Source organism: Poeciliopsis prolifica, unplaced genomic scaffold, assembly GCF_027474105.1.
Source record: "Poeciliopsis prolifica strain line A6 unplaced genomic scaffold, Auburn_PproV2 SCAFFOLD018, whole genome shotgun sequence".
NCBI classification, from domain to species: Eukaryota; Metazoa; Chordata; class Actinopteri; order Cyprinodontiformes; family Poeciliidae; genus Poeciliopsis; species Poeciliopsis prolifica.
In genome coordinates, this window is record NW_026562393.1 from 2,133,401 (window position 1) to 2,143,915 (window position 10,515).

Here is a 10,515-nt window from a genome sequence, read left to right on the forward strand (position 1 = left end):
TAATACTGAGAAAGTTTATTGACTGATATTTTCCATCAGGTAGCTGATACCCTCTGCTGTATCCAGTCATAATAGTGGAAAATTTAGTGGAAGGTAAAAGGTACCCAAGCAACAGGGTAATTGTATCACCGAGAGGATTGCGAAGCAGAACACATTCAGTTTTGGGGAGAACAAAGTTTGAACAGCAGCAGGAATCAGCCACAAATGAATCCAGGTCATCGTCTACAACGGTTGCACTTCTTGGAGCCACCTGAGAAATGTCTCGGCTTCAGAAGAAAAAGAATGGGAATTTTGTTCCCATTTCCAAAATCTTCTTTTTAAATGACAGTAAAAGTTTGCTTTTTGTTGTGGACATCTATTTTGTAGGAAGAGGGCAGAGGCACAGAATCCAACTTCATGGTTCCTCCTACTGAAAAGCATTATGCCCACTCTGAGTAATGACAGCACAGTTTGACTGTTTGAATAGATGTTCTGATTTATTCAGCTGCACCTGCTCCGTCGTGGCCAAAAGCTGAAGAACGTCTTTCATATTCTGGGGCTTCTGGGGCTTCTGGGGCTTGATCTTTGCTGATCTTTGTTTTTACTCTTGAGGTTAACTCTAAACAGGTTTAGAGACTGGTGAAACCCAGACCATTTATGACTGACAGAGGGTGTGCACTCTGTTTTTGACCATGACTGTGTGATCTGGCCGAAACAGAAAGTGATTTGGCTCTTGGTGCAGTAATAAGCTGTGCTGCTCGAGACTTTGTTCTGAGTTGTTTGCAGCTCAGCTTGGACAGAGGATCTGCTTCATAAACACAGATGAAACAGATAACCCTGGGGTATTAGCAGCTGCATGTGTTGGACTGCACACACAATCATGGACAAATCCCCCTCCCCTCCAGAGCAGGTATGACACACTCAAACCCCCTTGACACTGTCACGGTGCTGATCCCACTTCCTGCGTCTCTCCTAGCAAGGTGAGCTCACAAGGGCGCCTGCTGAAGTCATCAGAGTTGACACGGGTGGCGAGGGGGCCACGGTGTGAGCGACACGGTCACTGCCACGGCCAGCCAGGCGTGTCCACCCCCCCTCCTGGGGCTGGAGTCGCCACTTCCTCTGCTCCGCTCTCCCCGCTTCCGGTTCGAGGCCTCAGGCAGTCACCTCGTTCAGATGAAACCAGCTTTCATTTTGTGTCAGGAGCGGGTCAGCTGCTTCTGACTGTGTTTTGGTGTCTTTTAATCTCTAGAATTTTTGGTCATTATCTTCTGAAGCAAAAAGCTGCAGCTGTGGGCTGTTTTGTAATGAGTGTAACACGGAGACAGTGAGTTAGTGAGCAGGAGTTATAAATACTCTCTCGCTCATCTTCAGAGCTGGAAACTGAACACTCATGTAAAGGGTTATTAGATGCAACAGAATGCAGTAAAAGTTAGTGTTGCTGGCTTCTGAGCAGCTTCGACATGCTATATACAGGGTTATCATCACATGTCCTAATGTCTTCATTAACACGGCCCCTTTAGCGCGGCTCCATTAAAATCGAGGGCATGTTGTGACTCAGCAACATTTTGCATGAAAACATTAGCTTCTACAAAAGTCTCCATACTTCTTGAACTTCAACCACAAACCACATTGTGTTTAAGGGCATTTTATGTGAAAGACCAACACAAGTAGAACATGCTAATAAAGTGTAGGAAGGATACATGTATGTATTTATCCCCCTTTATCCTGATACCCATTAAATAAAATCAGTTGCTAAAAAGTGTAATCAAAGCAGAAAACAAATTTATTTGCAGTTCAAGGTTGTAAAGCTCTTTCCTAATCCTGATGACATGTATTGAAGTTTATGGTTGTAACATTATATTAGGGTGTAAACTCCAATCTCATGAAGTTCACACCCTGATATAATGTTTCATATTATATTCTGAAACATTTGGTTTAATTATGCTTTTGAAGCATCAAGGCTTCTCTTGAAGTGATCTTGGACAATTCTGAGGAACTTGACTTCTCTTTCTGTTTCGTAAACCTGTTTATTATTATGAACAGGACTTTTATTTTGAAACCACTCACTTTTCCCGTGGTCAAATGTCCTGGCAGCGATTCTTCAGGATTCTTCGTCTTTAGAACAACCATCTCTCCATTTTAGTTTTGCCATCTCTCCATTTTAGTTTTGCCATCAGTAATCTTAGAGAACAACTGGAAGACTGGTCACACCAACTGAACTCATTTTTTATCTCCAAAGGGAAAAAATGGAAAACAGATTCCTACTACACTAAGTGAATCATTTTCAGAAAAGCATATTGTAAAAGGTGAGACCATACCAGCAGAAAAATGTCCTCCAACTTTGGAACCAAGAAACTAACTGGGTATAACCCAACTTTTAATAAAATGGTCATCATAATTTGTGTTATATTATACTTAATAGTTAAAAATCTTGAATACAAATATTGGTCAATATGGTATTTCAATAATAATAATAATAACTAGTTGATCTATTTAGACTTAATTGTGTTGTGATCACCAGCATAGAAACATTATTATTTTTGGCTTGCTGCAAACTAAATGGTTAAAAGCTTCTATACTTCCATATAGTAGTTGGTTTTAATCAGATTAATTCCCAGCATGCTAACAATTGTTTTATTTTACACAAAAAACACCAATGATTAAGTATGGACAGTACTAATTAGGTACAAACAGGTGAGTGTCTGGCTAAGGGATGCATCCATCTGTCCATCTGTCCCACATGTCTTTTTATCCCTTTGGGCTTTTCCAGCAGGGTCCCTCACACTTCATCCCTCTTGCCTCTTCAGATGAGTGTGAACTTCAACATTATCTATCCCAGACGTCCTTGAAAGACACTGCAGTCATTTAACCCTGAAATTAGGTAAAGGGTAAATTTTCAAGTTGACACCACTTAGTTTACTACATGTTCCTGCTGAATCTGCACTGGGAAGACCTTCTGACCCCCACTGGAAACCCGAGGAGGCAAGCATGACCACAATGTTCACTATGTTAACAGCATAGATATTCGTCATTACCACCAACCTCCTTTTAATGAAATTTTCACAAGCAATCAACCCTAACAGCACAATAATTTGAGTTACTATGTTATTATCTTTGTCAACGTCTCTGTTTTAAGTCAACTGACTTTTGAGTGCTTAACCCCTCAGCCCTAAATATCCGGTCCTGACATTTCAGCGAGGTGGGTGGGCACGGTGGACCTGTCACAGAGCGACAAATCAAAACCTGTCTACCAGTCAAGCAGTGGCGTTCATTTCACTGGAGCACCAGTTTGGCGCTTGCTGCAGCCAGAAATAATGAAAACTGGGATGTTGTCATCACATAGAGACATGCACAGCAGATTTCTCGCAAGAGGAAATGTTTTGGCAAGAATTACTTTAGTACTTTGATGACAATAACGTTTAGGCGACAATACATCAGCCTCATGAAAATCCTAGGGCTGCGCCAGAATGTCAGCAATAATATAACCTCACAAAACTTAAAACATAAGGTTAGTTATTGTCGACATGAAGATTGATACTGCAGTTCCAATAACATAACAAAATGTGCACAACATGAATGCAGCAAGCAGGACTTCCATGTTTGTTTTCTTTTCGGGAGTGCGACCTGTCCTGTTTCCATCATTTCTGTCAATGGGACCAATGATCTTCACCTGCTTTGATTTTATTAATTATTATCCGCTTGCAAATGCGGACAATGTTAAATCAAACCTCGGAGAGCTAAAGAAAAAGTCCATAGGTGAAACAGGTGAATCAAAATATTTTCTAGTGCGTATACGCCCTAAAACTTGCTTCAATGGCTTCTACATTATTTTAAATTAATTTTTACATACATTTTTTAATTAATCACTGTGATGGTTGCCACTCTCACAGCGCAAGGTTTTGCAATGTGAGAGTAATTTTGGAGCGGTGCCATAAAATGTGTGCTCCGAGCTGAATGAGACGAGATGCTCTGGGTGCCCTTACCACAACATGCTAGAAGCAGTATTACTAAGCAGAAAATGGCACGATTTCAGTGCAACCACTTCATGCACTTGTAACTTTAGCAAGACTGCAGGGCTCATTTTTACCACTGCAACTGTGGCTTGTGAAGGACAAACCAATATATATTTCCTGCACTTAGTCTGTTGTATCAAGGCCTATTCACACTCGAACCGAATCTCACCACCTTAAAACGTGGGTCTCAGTCCGGCTGTTTGGTCCAGACCATGGGTCATTAAAGAGACATTAGATGCAGGTTTGACCTCTGACAGTCACCATGCAGATTGTAGTCGGATTGTTTTGTTTGGATCTAAGACTCAGACACAGCCTGAAAAACATCTTCCTGTCTGAGGCAGGCTCGTAATTAGCATAGCATATGTTTATTCAAATCTGTGAACGAGTGCGAAAGGGGGCCTAGGGAGGCACCGCCCACTGTGAAAGCAGAGGGTGGTGGAAATAAGTGGCGAAGGAGTAAATGGAAAGATTTTGTGCGTTCCCAACACAGAGTGAATTTGTAAAAGACAACACTTAGCGTTGAGTGGAATTTTCACCCAATGGCTGATGAACTCTTGGTGAAGTGCAAATGTATTCCTCAGCAACCCAGAAACAAACAAGCTGCCACTTCTTTGCCCTATAATTAACCAGTAATCAATGCTGGATGGATTTCTGTCCTGCCAGACATCCTCAGCCGTCCAGGGGAACACTAAGCCAGCAGCTGTACTCTCAGGGCTCAAATGACAATCCAGCAAAAAGAGCTTCAAGCAGTGATGTTGAAGTGCTTATTGTTGATCTGAAATGTAGATCAGTTGCTGAATTATTAGGTCTATTCAATATTCAGTGGTTTAAAAAAGAGGAAAACAATGTATTTGCTTAACATCCTGCAATAGTTCTGATTGCACTAACTACAGAAAATATACAAATTCAAAAAACAACTTATGTATTTTGATTTTAAAAAAAGAGGCTTTTTTGCAATATCAAAATTAATGTACTTCGCAAAACTTCAATAGAAACATTTTTCTCCCATCACACAATCATGTGATCAACAACCGAATGTCATTACTGGTGGAAAATACAAAGATGACAGGAAGTGGTAGGAGATTGATGGTGCAATTTATTATTTTTGTATGGAAAATCAGCTACTTCTGGGATTTTGGTACTTTCACAAATCCTTCAGTACAGATTGCAGTCTCGACTGTAATTTTTCATTTTAGCAAAAATTCTGATTGTATTTGCTTATAGAAGTTGTTTCACTAAATATAGTTTACATGTTTTACTCAAACTAAAGATGTAGAATCGTGATAATGAAGATAAATGAAAAGTGTTTATATTACTGTATATTTTGCACTGGTTTATCTAATGTGTCGTTAAACATTAAAGCTGCACTGTCAACAATCAATAACAAGAAACCATAATCAAACTATAAAATATAGAATGAAAGAGCAATCCAAGACTTGCACCACTTCAGATGGCCTTAGACTTAAAAAAAAAATTGTTCAGCATTAATGGCCAGAGTTTTTCTCTCCAAATCCCTTTAAGCAAGTCGTTGGCTCAATTCACTCTCTGAGAAGAGAACTGGGGGCATATCCATTTAATATAAATTTTAAATGTATTTTCTCAGAAATATCAATGTTACATTAAATCCAACAACAACAAAAAAATTAACACAGAAATATTATCTTTTGTGATAGATGGCATCTTCCAGAAGTTGGTTTGGCAACTTATATTACTGGAAAGTTGAGTGTAAGAAAAAAAACTGATTGAAAAAAAGTACACAAGCAGCAGGGATGTTTGCAGCCATTTAACTGGCCAGACAACAAAACCGTTGCTCAGTGGTCAAAAGTCTTCCTTTCAGATCAGAGAAACCTATCATTTTGATCATGTACCAGGAAAGTTTCAGTGAGTGATGATTTCACCATCTTCTCCCAGAGAGCTTTTTTATACTCATTTCAATTTATGACCATTATTAGAACAGGCAAACTGCAGTGGTTTACCTCATCACCCAGTGCGGATCGGGGATGACAGAAACAGCCTGGGCAGACTCTAATCCTGCTCAAAATCCACTTAAGCGTGTGGGGCTTTGTTCTCCTTGGTGACCTTTTGAGGAAAACCTTTGAGGTGACGTCACATCCCCGGTGGAGAACACGGACATCTCCACTGACACATGTCGTGGTGTGACTTCTTCAGACACTTACCACATCGACCAAGTGCTGGTTGGAGATGAGGGAGGAGGTGGCGGGAGATGGAGGGTGTTGTGTTATGTGTGAGTAATGGGACAGTTGGCACTCTGTGCTTGACCTCTCAACTTTAAGTGACCCCTATGAAGACACAAAAGGTCATCTGTAAACATATGAAGTGGCGTCTTAGTCGTAGCGTCACTGATGAACTTCTCAAGAGTTTTCAACAGTCCATATAATTTTAAGTATGGCAGCCGGATTAGTGCTTGACATCAACAATCTTTGTGTTATAAATGCATCTCATGTGATGATTGTGTCTGAAAAGATATCTTCATGACTCACGAGAAGAGGCATCAGCTTGCCAGTTATGTTGTTCTGAATTAGTATGTCAGTCTCATAAGAAAAATATTTACACTTTGACTAAATCAGTGGTGTCCAGTTCCAGCCTGGGGAAGTGGGGCATATTCTGGATATTTTTAGATAATTCCTGGGTTAAAATGACTTGATCTAAATCAGTAGGTCATTAGCGAGCCTCTACAGAACCTTATTACATGCTATGGGCCCTTCTCACCCATTTGAATTATTTGTTTTGGAACAGAGACCAATCTCATTTCACTCAACACCCACTTTATTTGACTCATCTCGTTAGTCTCTGTTGGACCTCGTTTTGGCTTCAGAACTAGCTTAATTCTTTATGGCATGGCTTCAGCAAGGATTCAGAAACATTCCTAACAGATTTTGACCTGTGGTGACACAGCAGCAACACACACTTGTTGCATAACTACTGGCTGAACATCTGTAATGCAAATCTCCGGCTCCACCACATCCACAGGTTCCATATTGGAGAGAGATCTGATGACTGCAGAGTCCATGTTGGTACGTTACAGAAACCAGATTTAGAGAATCTGTGCTTTGTGACAGGTTGTATTATCCTGCCAGTTTAACCAAACCATGAAGCTCCCAGCTCTGTGCTTCATAGATGATATAATGTTCTTTTCAGGGAATGGTTTACTTGGATTATATTTGTGCCAGACATATTCTCCATTTTGGTGGCTGTATAATTCAGTTTTAGATTTATCCATTCAGAAATTGTCAGTGCGTACATTCTTTCTGATAAACGTCATGCTTTTTTTTTTTTTTACAGAGCTAAGTTTTACTCCTCTAATGAAAGTTTAATTTATTGAGTCTCTCTCTAATTCTACACACCTGCAATTTAAAATTCATCAGTAAAAATACTGTTGCAGATGTAGATTTCTGGAGTTTTATTTTATGATCTTGAGGTGAACTTAAGACAATCAGACCTGACTTGTGGAAACAAACTTGACCACGGTGGATCAACAATACAGACGGCCCCATTTTTGTGTGGTATGAAAGTAAAAAGCCCATGTAAACTTTGTATTTTTTTCTGGCTTGTTGGAGGCCATTTATAATTGGATTTTTGTCATCGTCCTTTGACATGCTGGAAGTCGTCATCAGAAAATAGCACGTGGTCATTATCAAGTAGGCGAACGTTTGAAACAATGCACAGTTTTTGCCAGCCCTGATGGTGCTTGTTAGAAGCAGAGTTGCAGAAATCTTACTGGCCTGATGTTGGAACATATGAATACCAATATAGGACAGTAACACATGCCCCATTAAGGTCTCAGTCGCCTAAGACAGACCACCTCCAGGGAAGACTGTTGCACTTTGTGCCAAGCATTTGAGAAACCATGACACTCTACACTACAATCTAGACATATGCATTGGACTTAGTACAACACCCCATGAAATCCAGCACTGCAGCTTAACAACTGTCATCAGCTGCACTAGGGGTTCTTTGTCCTGTGCAAAGGCAGCCGTAGGTTTTGGACTGAATTCAAGTGGTGTCATGTCATGCTCAGAGGATGAATCTTTGTTGCATGATCACAGATAATCGCTGTATGTCAGCAAATTGGCACCAATCCTATCAATCCTATGTGCAAAACCATAGAATATGACTGTATATACATTATGACAGGGATTAAAAAACATTCTGTATTCAGATGTTGTACATATCCTAAGAATTCAACTCTGGGATGGTCGTTCAAAAACACAACTCTTGTTCACAAATACCACTTCTCCTAAGAAACAGCACTCCTTTGTTGTAATGGCATACAGAATTTGTGATGTCCAATCCAAACATCCTTTATTATGTCTGCTTCATGCTCATGTTTCCCTGATTTCAAACAGTTTTGACTTGGAAAGAATCTTTGCTGTATGTATATCCTGTCCCATGTGAGCCACCGAAGCTTTTAACTATTTCACACTGGTTTTGGGTGTCTTCCATTTGTCTAATTACTCAGTTTGGGAAGATTTGGACAATTTTTGCACTCCTTCAATTTCCTACAGTTGGATTTAGCTCGACTCTAAGTTGGAAAACCTTTTACACTCCCAAAGAAACATCTTAGACATATTTTCTTCAAGTCGAGTGGAGTCTGCTTTTGTCTTCATGTTGTATTTGGAGTAGGGACACTGGTAAACACCTGAGTGGATCTCACAGACACAGATATGCAGCACATGTAGTACTTTATAAAATATATTTATTTGACCCATATCACCTGTTGCCAGGAAATTTCTATTTCACTGACTCTGCTGGCATCAACCACCTCAATCCCTGTTGACTTAGGTCAGACACTTTGAAAAGGGATACATATTTATGAAGTAATTTACTTTCCCTAGTACATCAGTCCATCATCCGCTAAATACCGGTTCGGGCTGCAAGGCCAGAAGCCAAAGCAGAGAAGCCCTGACATCCCTCTCCCCAGCCATATGGGCCAGCTCCTCTGGGGGAATCCCAAAATGTTCCCATGCCTGTGGGACTGGCACCTCATCAAGGAAACATCCAGAAGGGATCCTACGCAAATGCCTGAATCACCTTAACTGGATCCTCTCAGTGTGGAGGAACAGCAGCTCTATTTTCTGGATGGCCGAGGTAGACTGACCTGAAATTCAGTCAAATACCACACCAATCTGCCTAACAGTCTCTCACTATAGTCTTGCCTTATTTATGAGGAAGAGCTCAAGATGCGTTCCCTTTCACGCTTTTAGTTAATTGAAATCAGTTTATAAAGTTTGAAAACTTGCCACGCTTTGTCAAAGTTATTGTAAACTTTTTATGGCCATAATTTCATTTACAGCAGTACTTAAAGAATGGCAACATCTAAAGGGACAAAAATATTTTCAGAGGCATTGTGCAAAGAACGTAAAGGTGGCTTAAAACTTTCATAAAAGACATTAGGTCCATGTTAAGTTGAGCAACTCTGTGCTCCAGACTCTTTGGAGGCAAAAACACTACGAGCTTTATGTTACTCAGACAGACAGCGCAGCACACAGACATGATAAAATAGGGCAGCTGTGCATTTCCTCACATTCCTCAGGCCTGCTTCATGATCACATTCACCTCAGAAAACCAATGCTAGACTTCCCTTACCCTTTTCCTACCCTCATTCAGACTCTGCAAACTCAGCCACTACATTAAGAAATCATCACTAAAAGCTGTGCTCACTGTACTGGATGCTGCTGTACAGGTCAGGTGGTTCTGAGATCAGCTACTGATCAAAAAATGTGAATTAAAAACTGAGCACGATACATGGCTCAAATTTACTGTGTGTGTGGTTTGCCAGTAATAAAACATTTGAGCCACATGCAAAGAAAGACAATGACTGAACTTGTTTCAGTATCAGAAATCTAAGTCGGTTTTGATATTTTGATTTCAGTTCCCTCAGTCACGGCACAAAACACAATGATTTACCAAAAGATTCATACAAAGATTAATAAACTTAATTCATTGTATGCTTGCCCGGTTAAATTGATGAAGCTGTCTAGGACACGCACAAATTTTCCTTCAGCTTATTTCCGTTCATCCAGAGTGTCAGTTGTACATCAGCTGCCTCAGTGGACATGGTCTCCTTCAAATGTCCAATTGCAAAGCCATAAATCCTTCTGAAAGAAGAGTCAGGTGCTGTCAACTCAGTGGACTTTCCATGGGTCTGTGTCACCTCTCCACACACATGTACAGAGTGTTTATTTTATAAACACACTGGCTAATTAATTGATTGATTTAATGGCTAATTAAATCAGCCATCATACAGTGTCCAGGAATGTGAAGCGTCTTTGGAAAATGTTGCTTCACTGCTGCCATTGAAGGGACAAGCAGCAATGCTTTTCTAACCTATGCAGCAGCTTTGACTTTCAAACAAGCACAGCTCTGAGAGGTTTCAGAGAGGTATATAGCCAGATGTCTTCTAAAACCCATATTACTGATTTTAATTTCTTTTTGCTTTCTTACTGAACATAAAGTCAAAACAAATGTAACGCAATGACCCTCAACGTGTGACACACTGTAT